This window comes from Cygnus olor, chromosome 13 (assembly GCF_009769625.2).
Source record: "Cygnus olor isolate bCygOlo1 chromosome 13, bCygOlo1.pri.v2, whole genome shotgun sequence".
Lineage (NCBI taxonomy): Eukaryota > Metazoa > Chordata > Aves > Anseriformes > Anatidae > Cygnus > Cygnus olor.
Genome location: NC_049181.1, coordinates 21,135,974 through 21,148,793, shown reverse-complemented (window position 1 = coordinate 21,148,793; position 12,820 = coordinate 21,135,974). Strand labels below are relative to the sequence as shown.

Below are 12,820 nucleotides of genomic sequence, written 5' to 3'. Positions count from 1 at the left end.
GGTGCATTTCTATTGTTTAATAGCCACTGAATAAGATCGGATAAAGATTTTACATTTTGGCTTTTGCTTTCAATTTAACAGGCACTGTGCAGTGCAGTAATGGCTCTAGTAATCAGTTTTCAGTGTCGCGTGACTGAGAGTACTATGAGTGTGTCTGCTCTTGTCCAGCCATAATCTGAAGTTATAAACACTTCTTCCCATACAATTCAAGAAATTGCCTTTGTACTTCTCACTTTAATTTGTGCCAGTTACAGATGTAGGACTTTCAAGGAACCGTGTTGATCAAGAGTAATTTAATACCTGGTTATTCTTGCAAGCTTTATAATATAATGATTTATCCTATGCTTTAATAGTACCTGTTTTCATTCTTACTATTTTGTGTCTTTTGGCTGATAAATACTTAGAATAGAATAGAAATAATTTTGAACTAGCACCCAGTTATATCTTCTATGCTCTAATAAGAGCTGAAAATATGACAAAATAAATTCAACTGACCTGAAAGCAAATATAATGAGAATATGGAATGAAATAGTTTCATTGTCAATGCAGGGCAATCCATAGTAGCTGTGTGTTTCCCTTTGAAATGTGTTAGAGCCACTGAGCTCACTTTATAAAGGATCTGCTCCTTTTGAAGTTCCCAACCTAGAGCAAGAGATGCAGACCTGAGGGTCCTGGCTTCTGCTTTGGAATCTGCCATGAAAACATGATGCCTATGCTGTGTATGCACCTTTTCCACTTGGCCCCTGTTTCCCACCCGTCGCCTATTTGATGATAATTAAAGCAGAATGAAACGTTCTCACAAAAATTCCATAAAAATTACATATACGCGAATTGGCCAAATATTTAGTAATTTCACTCTGGTTAGGCCATATCAGCCCATTTCTATCTGCCAGTTTCAATTAATCTATTGCTGAAATGCTTAACAGCATGCAAATGTCTCTGCTGCCTCCTGTCTCTCCACTTGGCACATGAGAGTTTGATGGGCTGAAGACTCTTGTCATCCCCTTCTGATGTGGTTTGCCAACAGATGGCAATAGGTCTTTGAGGAGAACCCTGTTGTTGCTACTTTCAGCATCAACATGAAATTTCAGCACTGTCTGGGAGGGGAACGTGACACGAACCTGAGCTGGTTTCTGTCCTCAGACATTCTTTTATCAATTAGCAAAACCGATGATGGATTTGACACAGCCTTGGGAGTGTCTGTGTCCCGCAGGGTGCGATTTGCTGCGCATACTGATGATGATCAGATCCACAGGATATTGGGGGATATAGAAGTTGAATTTACGGTACAATTTTTTCCTATTGGGTAGGTAGTTTTTCGTTTATTCTGGAAAGGATGGAGTGCAAACCCTGATGCTTTCAGGAGGCACAGTTATGCATAGTATATTAGGTAAACATCTCAAGTAGAAGCAAACCTTTTCAAACCTTCACTCAGGCAACATTTACCGAGTAGTGTCTTCAGTTCAGTACCGTGTAAGTGTTGGTTGGTAACCAAATGATGGTTTGGGGGAGTGCTGCTTTAATTAATGTGATCAGTATTTCACAGTGTAAGATACAGCACCCACGCTGCTAAATGGAGCAAGTGCCAACACTGGGGTTGGTCGGGACTTGGCTTCCAAGGTGTGTCAGTGACTCACTTCCCCACCACTGACCCCATCACATTTGCCTTTCTCACTGCAGACCCTGTCATGAGCCCCAGGATGAATAAATTATACGATTCATCGAAGGAGAGATTGTAGCAGTGCACAGTGCAAGACTGAGGGTTGTCAGCTGAGGCCATGCTCTTGTAAACAGTCAGGAGTGAGAAAAGAGTAAGGAGAAATAGTCTTGTTAAAATAAAATGTTTGGAGAGTGCTGAGACAAGAGGTGTACTGAAGCTTGGCTTCATGCACGCTCCATCACAAGATGGATATGTCAGTATTGGTCTGCTTTGCACAACCCTGGCTTGTGGCTCTCAGCCATGTCCAAATGGTGAGAAACACACAGCACTTCAAGAGTGGTCATCCTGAATGTAAAGGAGCTGGAAACAATTCTGTTGGTGCTCAGACTGACATTTTAAAACAGATTCAGAGCCTTAGTTTTGGCCTTAATCATCGTCCTCTTGAGCACACATATGTGTTCACCAGTCTTAGAGTCATGTCTGGCCATATTCTTATACCCTCTAGATACCTTCAGCAGCCCCTGGTAGGAAGCGTGCTTTGGTGTTTTGGTCACCTTCATTCCCCTGTTCACCATATGCTGTCACAGATTTATTAAGGATTACATCTGCATAATCACCAACCTGCTTTATTTCATCAGCTGTTCCAGTTGGCAGCACCAGGTGCTTTCACCAGTCTTCCTGCTTTTTTCCCTTTTGGTTTTGATCACAGCCCACAAAGCACATGGTCCTCCTCTGACCACCTAAATGGCTGCCATTTTCTTATTACCATATGGCTCATCCCTCAGTGGATCGTACAGTGCTCTCATATCGCCTAGCCAACAAGCTTTGCTGCCTAATGTTCCTCACAGATTCAGGGCTGTTTGTGGTCGTTGTTTGTGTGACTTCTTATAAGACAAAGTGAGCTTGGTGTTGTGCCCTTCCCTGAGACTTCTGCGTGCTTCATCTTCACATAAATAAGCCTTTTATTAGTCCATACATCTATCCTCTTAGTGAAATGGGATGGGGCTTGCCGACAAATGAGGAAAAGCTGGTTTTACTTTTTAAATTAACATTTCTGCCTTCAAAATAAAATAATATGTTAACTCGACCTGTTGACTGTCTCTTAGTAGAAAGAAGCTTTTGTTAATGTCCAGGTAGTGGCCATGTAAGGATTGCAATAATAGCCCCAACCTGAATTTATATCACAGATTTTGATGTGTTTTGGGATTGTTTTTATGTTTTTTTTTTTCTTTATTTAGAACGTAAGGTCCTTGGAAGCCATCTGGGACCTACTGTGTTGTTTACCATAGAGATAATACAGTGATACATTTTAAACTGCTTTTTAATATGTTTTCTGGCAAATTATCTGTTGCTGTGCTAGGTGTGAAATCATCTTAAGGGGGACAAGTGGTATTGACATTTGTGCAGGCTTGTTGTTTCTAACTAACATTTGCATTAGATTACAACGGTAAATGCTGTCTTCAGTGAAGAAACATTTTGCATGTTCTCAATGGTATTATAAAATGGAGTATTGCTAGTTTGAATATGAGTCAGCTGAAATTACAGAAAATGTTTCCTTTAAAATACCATCTGAATAGAAACAGCTGTCATATCACACATAACCTGAAACAAAGCCTAGCACGAAACTTGTTTGGCATGTAATAACCCTAGTATTAGAATCTATAATATTTTAATTTCTTCCTTGGAATATCTTTTGTGCACTTGGCATAGTGCATTTGCATCTGAATGGAAAAAGCAAAATTATATTCCTAGGTTCATGCAAAGAAGCTGATTTCTAATGCTATCAATAGGGGAACTTCATTTTTATTTCTAGCATCATTGTATCAGGCTAAAACTCTTCTTATTGCCGTCAGTATGTTTGTCAGATGAAGTTCTGAGATCATCTAAATATTTTATGAAGTTCAATGAACAGTGAAAATAATCTTGTTAAGACCTGTTTCACTAGTAGATTAATCAGTACTATAGTTTCTCTTTCTTATAGGAAGTTATTACTATTCAACTTAGCTTATGGTCATCTTTATATATATATATATATATATATCTCTTTATATATATATATATACATATATATATATATAAAATAAATATGAAGAATCATTCTCTATATGTATAGAGTCTGTATTTAGTTTTATATGGCAAACAAATGTGGGGGAAAAGGTCAGAAATGGTATCTTACATTGGTCCATTTTGATGCTATGGAATAATATGAAATACCATTTTTAGAAGGGTGATTGAAATGAAATCTTGAGTGTATTTGAAATCAAAATGATCTGAAGGCACAGCAAACACACAAGACATTTTATTTATTGCAAAGAAGTTTCACAAAGAGGGAAGATAAGAGTGACTGGGTAAGCAAGCAGCTTTTAGATAGCAGATAAAACTGTAAAATGAAAGCGGTAGAGTGAAGGACAGAAAATATTATACGTCTATTCTTTGAGCTATATTATCCATTTCATGAATGGTGAAGTAGCAGGCTGACTTCCTCACCTCTCCTGCTGGCAATGTAAAATGGCAGCTACTGTATTTAGTCAAATTGTCACTTTAGATTAATGATTTCAAGAAACTCAGCACTGAAATATAATCAACGTGCTGAAACCCTTTCCTGAAAGGGGAGAGATGGCTTATGGTAAAAACTGAGTGGAATATTCAGAGCAACCCTTACTTCATAACATTTAGGGCTGGCACAGGAGATAGATGAAGAGCATCATAACCTCATGCTGCTCTTACTGGAGGCCTCATTCTTGTCAAAATGAGGCTGTGTTTGGGTCTTTAAAAACGTGTGAATGATGAGCTGCACTAAAGGCAATTTGCCTCTAATATTTTTGTGTTTTCCTTTCAGCGTGGTGAGGATTTCAAAATTCAAAACCCAAGGGTAAAATGCAACCAAAAGAAAGAGGGAATGCAGATTAGATGTAACCCACTACTCTGTGCTCATTGTCATTAAACAAGCTCAGAAAAACATGCTTTGAAGCCTGTATAGATCTTTTTGCACTAAAGCAGTTGGGCTTTACTAGGGTTTATTAAGCAGTCGGGATGAGCCACATGCTTCTGAACTTGGCGTGCAAATTGAAAACCTTGGTTTGGGGTTAAAAGAATGAATCCAATGAAAAAAATAGTTCTGGGAAATAATAGGGAAATGTTTTAAGAATTTTTCTTATTCCTGACTTACCGCATGGTACCTGTGTGGTGCAGGGGATTGTGATCATCAGGCAACCTGATATAGTGCATTGATTCAGGAGCTACAGTCAATACAAAGAAAAAGGATGCATCAAAGATGGAGGGGGAGCCTTTCAGTATTGACTCTCTTGTTTCTGATGGCCCAAGTGTCAGAGTTGATTCTGGAAGAAGTTTAATTTCCTTTGCCCTCTAGGTATTGTCTTAAATAAAGAAAATAGTGTAGCAGGAATTGCATCAAGACCAGTGAAGATTCCCCAGGTACTTTTGTCTTGTAAAATCTCTTCAAAAATTTTACACAAGATTTTGGGCTATGTGGTAGGTTTTAGGCTATGTAACAGGTTCTGAGCTATATAATAAGCATACTAATCTGTGGCCATTGCAGTAACTCTAAGATGTCCTATTTGTCAGCAGCTATCTGGAGTAGAGGGAGAAGGATACCCAAGTGGAGGTGCATAACATGAATAACACGAGGACTGGGAGTGCTTCCTATGTAGGATAGGATTCAATTAATGCTGATTAAAACATTTGGGAGTCTTTCCAGATACAGGGATCCTCATTCATACAAAAACTAGACAGAAAAGAGTAAAAACAAAAGCAAACAATGACAACAAAACAAACAGGTGTAGCATAATTTAAATACACTGAAGGAAGGGAAATGAAAGTGTAAGTACCAGTTCATTTGTCCTGAGTGTCTGATAGCACAGCTGTTTCTGAAAGACATGGAAATTGCAGTATTGCTGTGCCTACTAATAGTAGGGTGCAAAATGTTGGAACCCAGTTGTGGCATCTTTGAATTCCCATCAAATTGCTAGCATTACTTAAACATCCATTCTCATGACTGCATTTATTGTCCAGTGGTGGCTTGCTTGCCTTTCACTGTGTGAGCATCTCAGTCCTAAAATCAAATCATGCTTACTTTGCTTTTTCTCCTTGGTCAAGGATCACAATCCTTTTCATACTGAGTATTTTGGTACTTAACCAATTAAAACTCCCCTTCTCTGTCTAGTAATCTACCCTCCTGTCCTTTCAGTCCACTGCACAAATATTACAGATCTAGAAGACTTTAAAGGTTTTATATTACTTCCTTTATACTTTCCCAGAACTGCCTAGAGGTTTTTTTTTTTTTAATTTTTCTTTTATTTTAAATATTCTTCCCTGTCCAAGACCTCTTGTGATAGTACCAGCTCAAGGATATTGCTTGCTGTTGAGTTGTAACACCCCAGGCTCAAAGAGGTTGCTCATGCTTTTGCTGCTCATGCTGTTGTTACAGAAAGGGCGGGTTGTACCTGCTGCACCAAAATGATACATTTGAATCTGAAATCAGGGATTTTGTAGTACCCAGAGAAACTTGGATCTCCTTTGGTTTTCATATTTATTTTAAATTCATTTCAAAAACATAGAATAGTTAGTGGGCCGTATCTGTGGAGCAGTAACCATGTTTGTTGATTAAAGGGTTGTTGTTTGATCAAAAGCATTCATAACAATTACAATCAAGATAACAGCTTTAATTCCTCAAACACCTTGTAGGCAGAAGGTTCCTCAAGCCCCTGGCAAAAATATACACTGTACAGAAGAATTGTTTTATCTTCACTGACTTCCTATTGCCTCAGGGCTATGATGCAGCAGTTGTTTCAACTGAGTATGAGTTAATGCTGTGCTGTAGATAGGTTTTATTTGGATTTTTCTTAGGATGTGTGTTAACAGTATTTTTTCATTTGTATAAAAGGCTTCAGCAGTACAAGAAGCAGATTGATCTTGCCTGAGCTCTCACTTGGGAAGAGAGCATCCTGTTGCCCCTTTTTGTGGCATTGTCTCTTAGCTGTTAATATACCTGCATCTATTGTGCTCCTTTCCTTGTTCTTTCAGTCTGGCTGGCATGTCAGCATGCGCGGGTACTAATCTATACATGTAGGGACAATATATTACAGATGGAAGAATTGTCTGTATATACTAACAAAAATCTCTTCAGTTCACAAAGGTTTTTTTTTTTTCAGTAATGTAGCTGTTTACTTCATCCTAAAAAAAAAAAAAAAATCAACTACAGAGAAACTACAGCTTCTCAATAGTGGGGAGGCTAGGCCCAGAAATTTAATTTGTATTGCATTTAAACAACATTTAAAATAACCAAAAGCAGTATTGGATCTCTTCCACTGAGATTTTAGCAGGAAAAAAATAATTTAAAAACATGTAGAAAGGAAGGGGAATCTGTGCTTAAGTGGTATTCACTAAGGGGATGCTATTGTTCTCTGACATATCCTATTGTTATACAAAGATAACATCCTTCATCAAGTACATGATCTTTCCATGAATATTGTGATTCAGAATCAGGCTTTTATTAAAGAAGATAGGAATAAACGTATCAACAGAGAGGGATTTTCCCATGCTCAGGCAGAGCTGGAATTTATAATTCTGTAGTATAGTAATGGCTTGTGGTTCAGGTTTGTGCTCAACTGCTATGAAATGAAAATGGACATGTGGGGTCCATCCAGTACCATCAGAAACATAATGGAAAAAAGGAATAAATGCCTAGTGGATCACCACTTTATGTATGAGGAAAGAGCAGCCTCATGTGCTGCTGCATAGTTTATACTAAATGGAGAAGTAAAAAAAAAAATAAGTATTAAACACTGGCAGGTGATGAGAACTTCATAGTTTAGAAATATGCACTTGAACAAATGATCTGTCCATGTTAATCATGGGTATTCTTGCATCCCAAAATTAATGACATCCATAGTGAATAATATTATCTAGCCTAAAATAATTCCATACTCTATCAAAAACAGCTGTCTTCTCATTTTTTGAAAACACCTTACCTTGATTCTTTTATTTCAGGTTTTAGTTTTTATTTCAGGTTTCAGCTTTTATTTCCATGTGTTTCAGATACTTATGCTCCAGGGGTTAAAGAAACGGAGCTGGAAACTCTTCTGTACAAACTAATACATTATAGGCACTTCTAGTGTCCCTTCACTGACCTCAACAGCAATCATGTAGGCACATTTTCTGTTCAAGTAACAAGTGTTGTAATTCACATACTTTGTGAATTAATTCAACTTCGATAAGCAGAAATTGCTAAATGGTGTCAAGTTATGAGTAGAAGTTTTATGAAGCAAGAGCTTTCCCTCTAGAGATGAGGCTAACAAGTCATCTGGTCTGTTTCAAGGAAAAATACATAAAACCTGGTAGGCCTCATAAGACTTTGTATTCACAAAATCATCTTATCATTGTCTAATTTTCACATCAGAACCAAAGTATGCTAAGCATGTCTCAAAAACTATACTGTCATGCAGTAAATTTTGCAAAACACATTGTTAGTTTTATACTTGCTGCTACATTGATTCGTTACTTGCATACCGGATAAATGTCTTTTTCTATATAATAAGGATTTCAAAAAGCAGTCAGTCCTCATTTTAGTATGATGATACCATACAAATGTCTGGCTTTTCATTTTTTTGGTGCGTGGCTTCAGAGAACATATAACTTCTTGTCTTTTCTCCAGTTGCAATGCAATCCGTTTTGTAGTTGTAACAAGTTCCAGTTCTGTACGTGACTGATTTTAGTTAATAAAATCCTTATTGCTACCTTTTCCTGTAACGGACTGTTGGACATAGTCAGAATTTTATCATCAGAGCTGCACATATTTTTATAATGGATTCCATTACGGAGAACAACTTAACACAATGCAATGCAAATCCTGATCAGTGCTCTCCTCTGGTGTCACCACCAGAACAGTTTGTTAGAAATGGGGACAAGGGCAGGCTGAATAAAAACAAAATAGGGCACTGTCCTTGTTGAGTTATCTGAACTTTGTCTTTCTTTTTCAGCTCTTCAGCTCATTTCCATTTCATTTACTTGCTCTAGCACTCTGATTTTTTTCCAGTGCTTCACATATTGACCACTTCCCTCCTGCCTTCTCTGACGTTGTTCTTCTACACAGAGACTTTTACAGGTAGATGAGGATTTTGAGTACCTCAAAGATAGCTTTTTATGAACTGATTGTGATCTGACTGTGTATCTAAGTTGAAGGAGTTTATACACAAGCTGTCCCAAAAGGTGCACTGGATAATGTTTCTTACATAAAAGAAAGTAGAAAGCAAGGTGAGGAAATTGGTGGTTCAAGCCAATAAATGCTTTCTATTGTGTTTGTTATTGTACTTTAGGGTTAGGAACTCCAGAGGTCTTGAGTGAAATATTGGAAAGGAATACAGCATCCAGATAAGGAAGCTCTGTAAAACCCCATCATTACAAACTCTGAGTCACAGAGATTTTCATTTATGGTTAGTTGTCTAAGAAGAAATGAGCCCTAGGTAAAACAGACCATTAATTTCATCAGCTTACCACAAATTCCTAATATGGTAGATGTAAAAATCAGTGATATGACTATGGCTTTGCACAGTGGCTGCTTATGAGCTCCCAAGAGGCTGCTTGAACCACCTTTGCCATACTGCAGAATCTCCCAGCAATCGTATTTTCACTTTATTTCTGTCAACAGAAAATCTGAGACCCACTAAATTCAGCTGAGGACATAGCTTATTCAGTTGTCTGGCCACCAAATATATTTGTTGTCTCTTTTGTTTTCTTCTCTTTTTATCTTTTCTAAGCCTTTTTTGAATGATAAATGGCTGCTGTAATTAGCTATTCAGCAAAGGTAAGAACTTGAGCTCTAGCAGCTACTGAAATTCCTTAATACGTGTCCATTTAGGCTGAATGTGATTTATGTACCATAGAATGGTTACTAAAAAACCTCCTATTTCATGAGAAAGGAACCATTCTTTTTACTTCAATTGAAAACATTTTTTCTTGTGTTTTGCAAAATGTAACTAATTTCTTTTACACTTTCATTGATTGGATTTTGCAATTCAAAACATCCTTTACCCATACACTTGTACGTATTAAAGTGAAACAATTCGTCTGAAATGAGATGCTTCACAGTCAATTGTATCTAAATTTCTCATCTACAACTCTTGATTTCAATCTTCGGTGTCTGTACAGCTATTGAGGCTGAAACAATGTAGAAAGGAAACACTGTTATTTTCAATTTGTAGCAATTATACTCAGAGTGAGGCAGATGTGTTTTTCAGCTTTTGCACATGGAAAAAGGCAGGCGACGTGGAAAGGTTGGCTGATTTCTGTTATACCTGCCACTATCCCCCTGAGTATGCACATAAGGTCTGAAAAACAACTCCTCTGGAAGACAGCAGTGCTCAAAGATGCTTAAGATCACTTAAGCATTACCATAGCTAGGCCTTGAGTCTGCGCTTATGATGAATGATTAATTGGGAGAGCTTTCTTGAGTCGGGGCCATAAGTAGGTGACTAAACTTTTTTATTTTAATTTAAATGTGGTGAAGTCAGTGGTATTATGTACATGTATCCTTTGAGGTAGATTAGCAAGATATCATGAGCATTAGTGCAGCCTGGATGCCCCTACTCCCAGGACACACCTCCCATGCCCAAGAATAGTAAAACATCATACCCAGATCTTATTAGTACAGAATCTGGAATTAAGCACCCACCAAAATCCTCCCTACCATTGAATAGTTGTACACTAGAGCTGAAATCCTCAGAACAATGTTGGGAAGTTATAAGTGTATATATGCCTGAACTGGGAGGTGTGTAGCCAAAACCTAATTCATTGTTTCAATAAATAATACAGATTTTTCATCATTTTAGAGCTTCTCATGGAATGCTGTTTTAGCACCCATCCTGGGCATCCCTAGAGTCCTGAGCCCTAGAGACAGTGAAAATGTGAACCCAGATCCAGGTCTTTTTTATTCCTAGCTCCTCTTGGGATGGTTAATGGAGGCTTGTAGCACCTTGTGAAGAAAGCTGATAGTCTGCACTTCCAAGATGAGTGCTCATACAATCTCTGATTTGTTCTGTTTCATTGTTATGCCTAAGGAGGTAGTACCAGCTCAGGACTTTCTACAGAATATTTTGTTGTGGTTTGGAATAGCTGTGCCCCTTAAAGAGTGTGTTTAAAAGTGTCCGAATCTTTAATCTGTGTTTGCTGTGGTTGTAACTTAAAAACTGCATGGGAATTTAAAAGATGATGAAAGCAACCTAGACTGGATCTAATGAGCTAGATTCTGGAATAAGACAGAGGACACTACATAAACCATAATGTGCCTGATCTTATGCCTATTGTAAAGCAGTTGTTCCTTGTTGACTTTTTTATTATAACTGGTATTCTAGTTAATAAAGTTATTATATATAATATAGGACTTAATAAAGTTCTGGAGCACATTATATGGATTTTTTTTCTGTTTTTTTTTTTTTTTTTTTTTTTTTCCCAGAAGATATAACAAGAATGTTATTTTGTCCAAATAGCATTTAATGTGACATTTGTGAATGACCTTGGAGCAGGGCCTAGAAACTACAACCTTCTGCACTTAGTGATGTCAGCCTGCAGAGCTGTGCTCCATGCTGTTCTCTCTGGCTCTGTGAACATTTCTAGTCTAAGAAGTAGAACAGCTCTGAGAGAAGAAACAGAGGGCAAATGTCATCATTGGATGTTATGGCCTCATAGTGGGAAGGTGTGCTTGCAAAATAAAGGTGATAGAGAGATTATTTAGAGCATAGGAGAAGGGCCAAAATGACAAGACTGACTGCGAAGTTCAGGACTTCTTTAGGTCCCACCTTACACCTAGGGTCCTTTCTGGGAGGAACATGTGTCTGAGTTGGCATCAGGAGATGGAGCTGGATACAATTCACCATCTCCTGGGTGAGTGCTTTGGCTGCTGTGTTCCTGGGGAGGGGACAGGGAGGCTCTGACTTTCCCAACTCCCTTGTGAGTCTGTGCCCAGTCTCTAGGAGAGTTGATAAAAGAGCTCAGGCCATGCCTTTAGCAGAACACTAGCCTGTATTGGACAGTCTGGTCAAGTCCATGCTCCAGGAATAATCTCTTGCCTGCTTTAAAGCAGAGCTAGTCAAAAATAGATTCTGCAGCAAATTACTCCTTGTTGGGATCTGTAGAGAGAGACAGTGCTAGAGACAACACAAGACATTGAGCCACCTTGACCTTCACACCACTCATGTGTACATGGGCTGAGGGTGAAGGCCCCTGAAAGGTCAAGGACAGGACAGCCTTTTCCAATTTGTGGTCCTTTCCCTTTCCCTTTCCCTTTCCCTTTCCCTTTCCCTTTCCCTTTCCCTTTCCCTTTCCCTTTCCCTTTCCCTTTCCCTTTCCCTTTCCCTTTCCCTTTCCCTTTCCCTTTCCCTTTCCCTTTCCCTTTCCCTTTCCCTTTCCCTTTCCCTTTCCCTTTCCCTTTCCCTTTCCCTTTCCCTTTCCCTTTCCCTTTTTTTCCCTTTTTCCCTTTCCCTTTCCCTTTCCCTTTCCCTTTCCCTTTCCCTTTCCCTTTCCCTTTCCCTTTCCCTTTCCCTTTCCCTTTCCCTTTCCCTTTCCCTTTCCCTTTCCCTTTCCCTTTCCCTTTCCCTTTCCCTTTCCCTTTCCCTTTCCCTTTCCCTTTCCCTTTCCCTTTCCCTTTCCCTTTCCCTTTCCCTTTCCCTCTAGACACCTGGAGTCTTGCCTGGCTGCTTTTGCTGCAAGTCAGCTTACCTTTCTACCAAGAGACTTCTTGATTTATAACGTTGCATTTCTTTTCTCATGTGTCATCTTCTATCCCTCCTGCCTTCTCATCATTTGTTTGGCCAGCTGGTTTTTGGTTTGGTTGCCACCCACACAGAGCTTAAATTTGAAACAAACAACAAAAAAAATCAGCAAACGGAATTGCCTATGATGAGAGACATCCAAGAGTGTGTCCTTTAAAATAGAAAGTTACCTAATTCTGTCATCTCTGTGCTGTTAATCCTCTCCTGTCACCCTTGTAAACTGTAGTTCAGGATGGGAGATGGCAAAGATGAGCTGTGCAGTCAAAACATAGTTTGCAGACTGACACAGATTTACAAAGAGTTCATATATTGTACACTGGTTCCCAAGGCATGGAAACTCCACGATCAATTTTTGCTAGTTATTTGGATGCTCATT

At 38.7% G+C, this 12,820-nt stretch overlaps 1 long non-coding RNA gene across 1 annotated transcript in view; it reads left to right on the top strand.

The window, feature by feature from the left end:
• LOC121077461 overlaps positions 1 to 10,632 on the top strand; it is a 113,691-nt gene extending 103,059 nt beyond the window's left edge. Inside the window, exons 4-5 of the long non-coding RNA XR_005824058.1 lie at positions 8,715 to 8,783; positions 10,507 to 10,632. This is a non-coding gene — a long non-coding RNA (uncharacterized LOC121077461). The remainder of the gene's footprint in view (positions 1 to 8,714; positions 8,784 to 10,506) is intronic.
• The last annotated feature ends 2,188 nt before the right edge of the window (positions 10,633 to 12,820 follow it).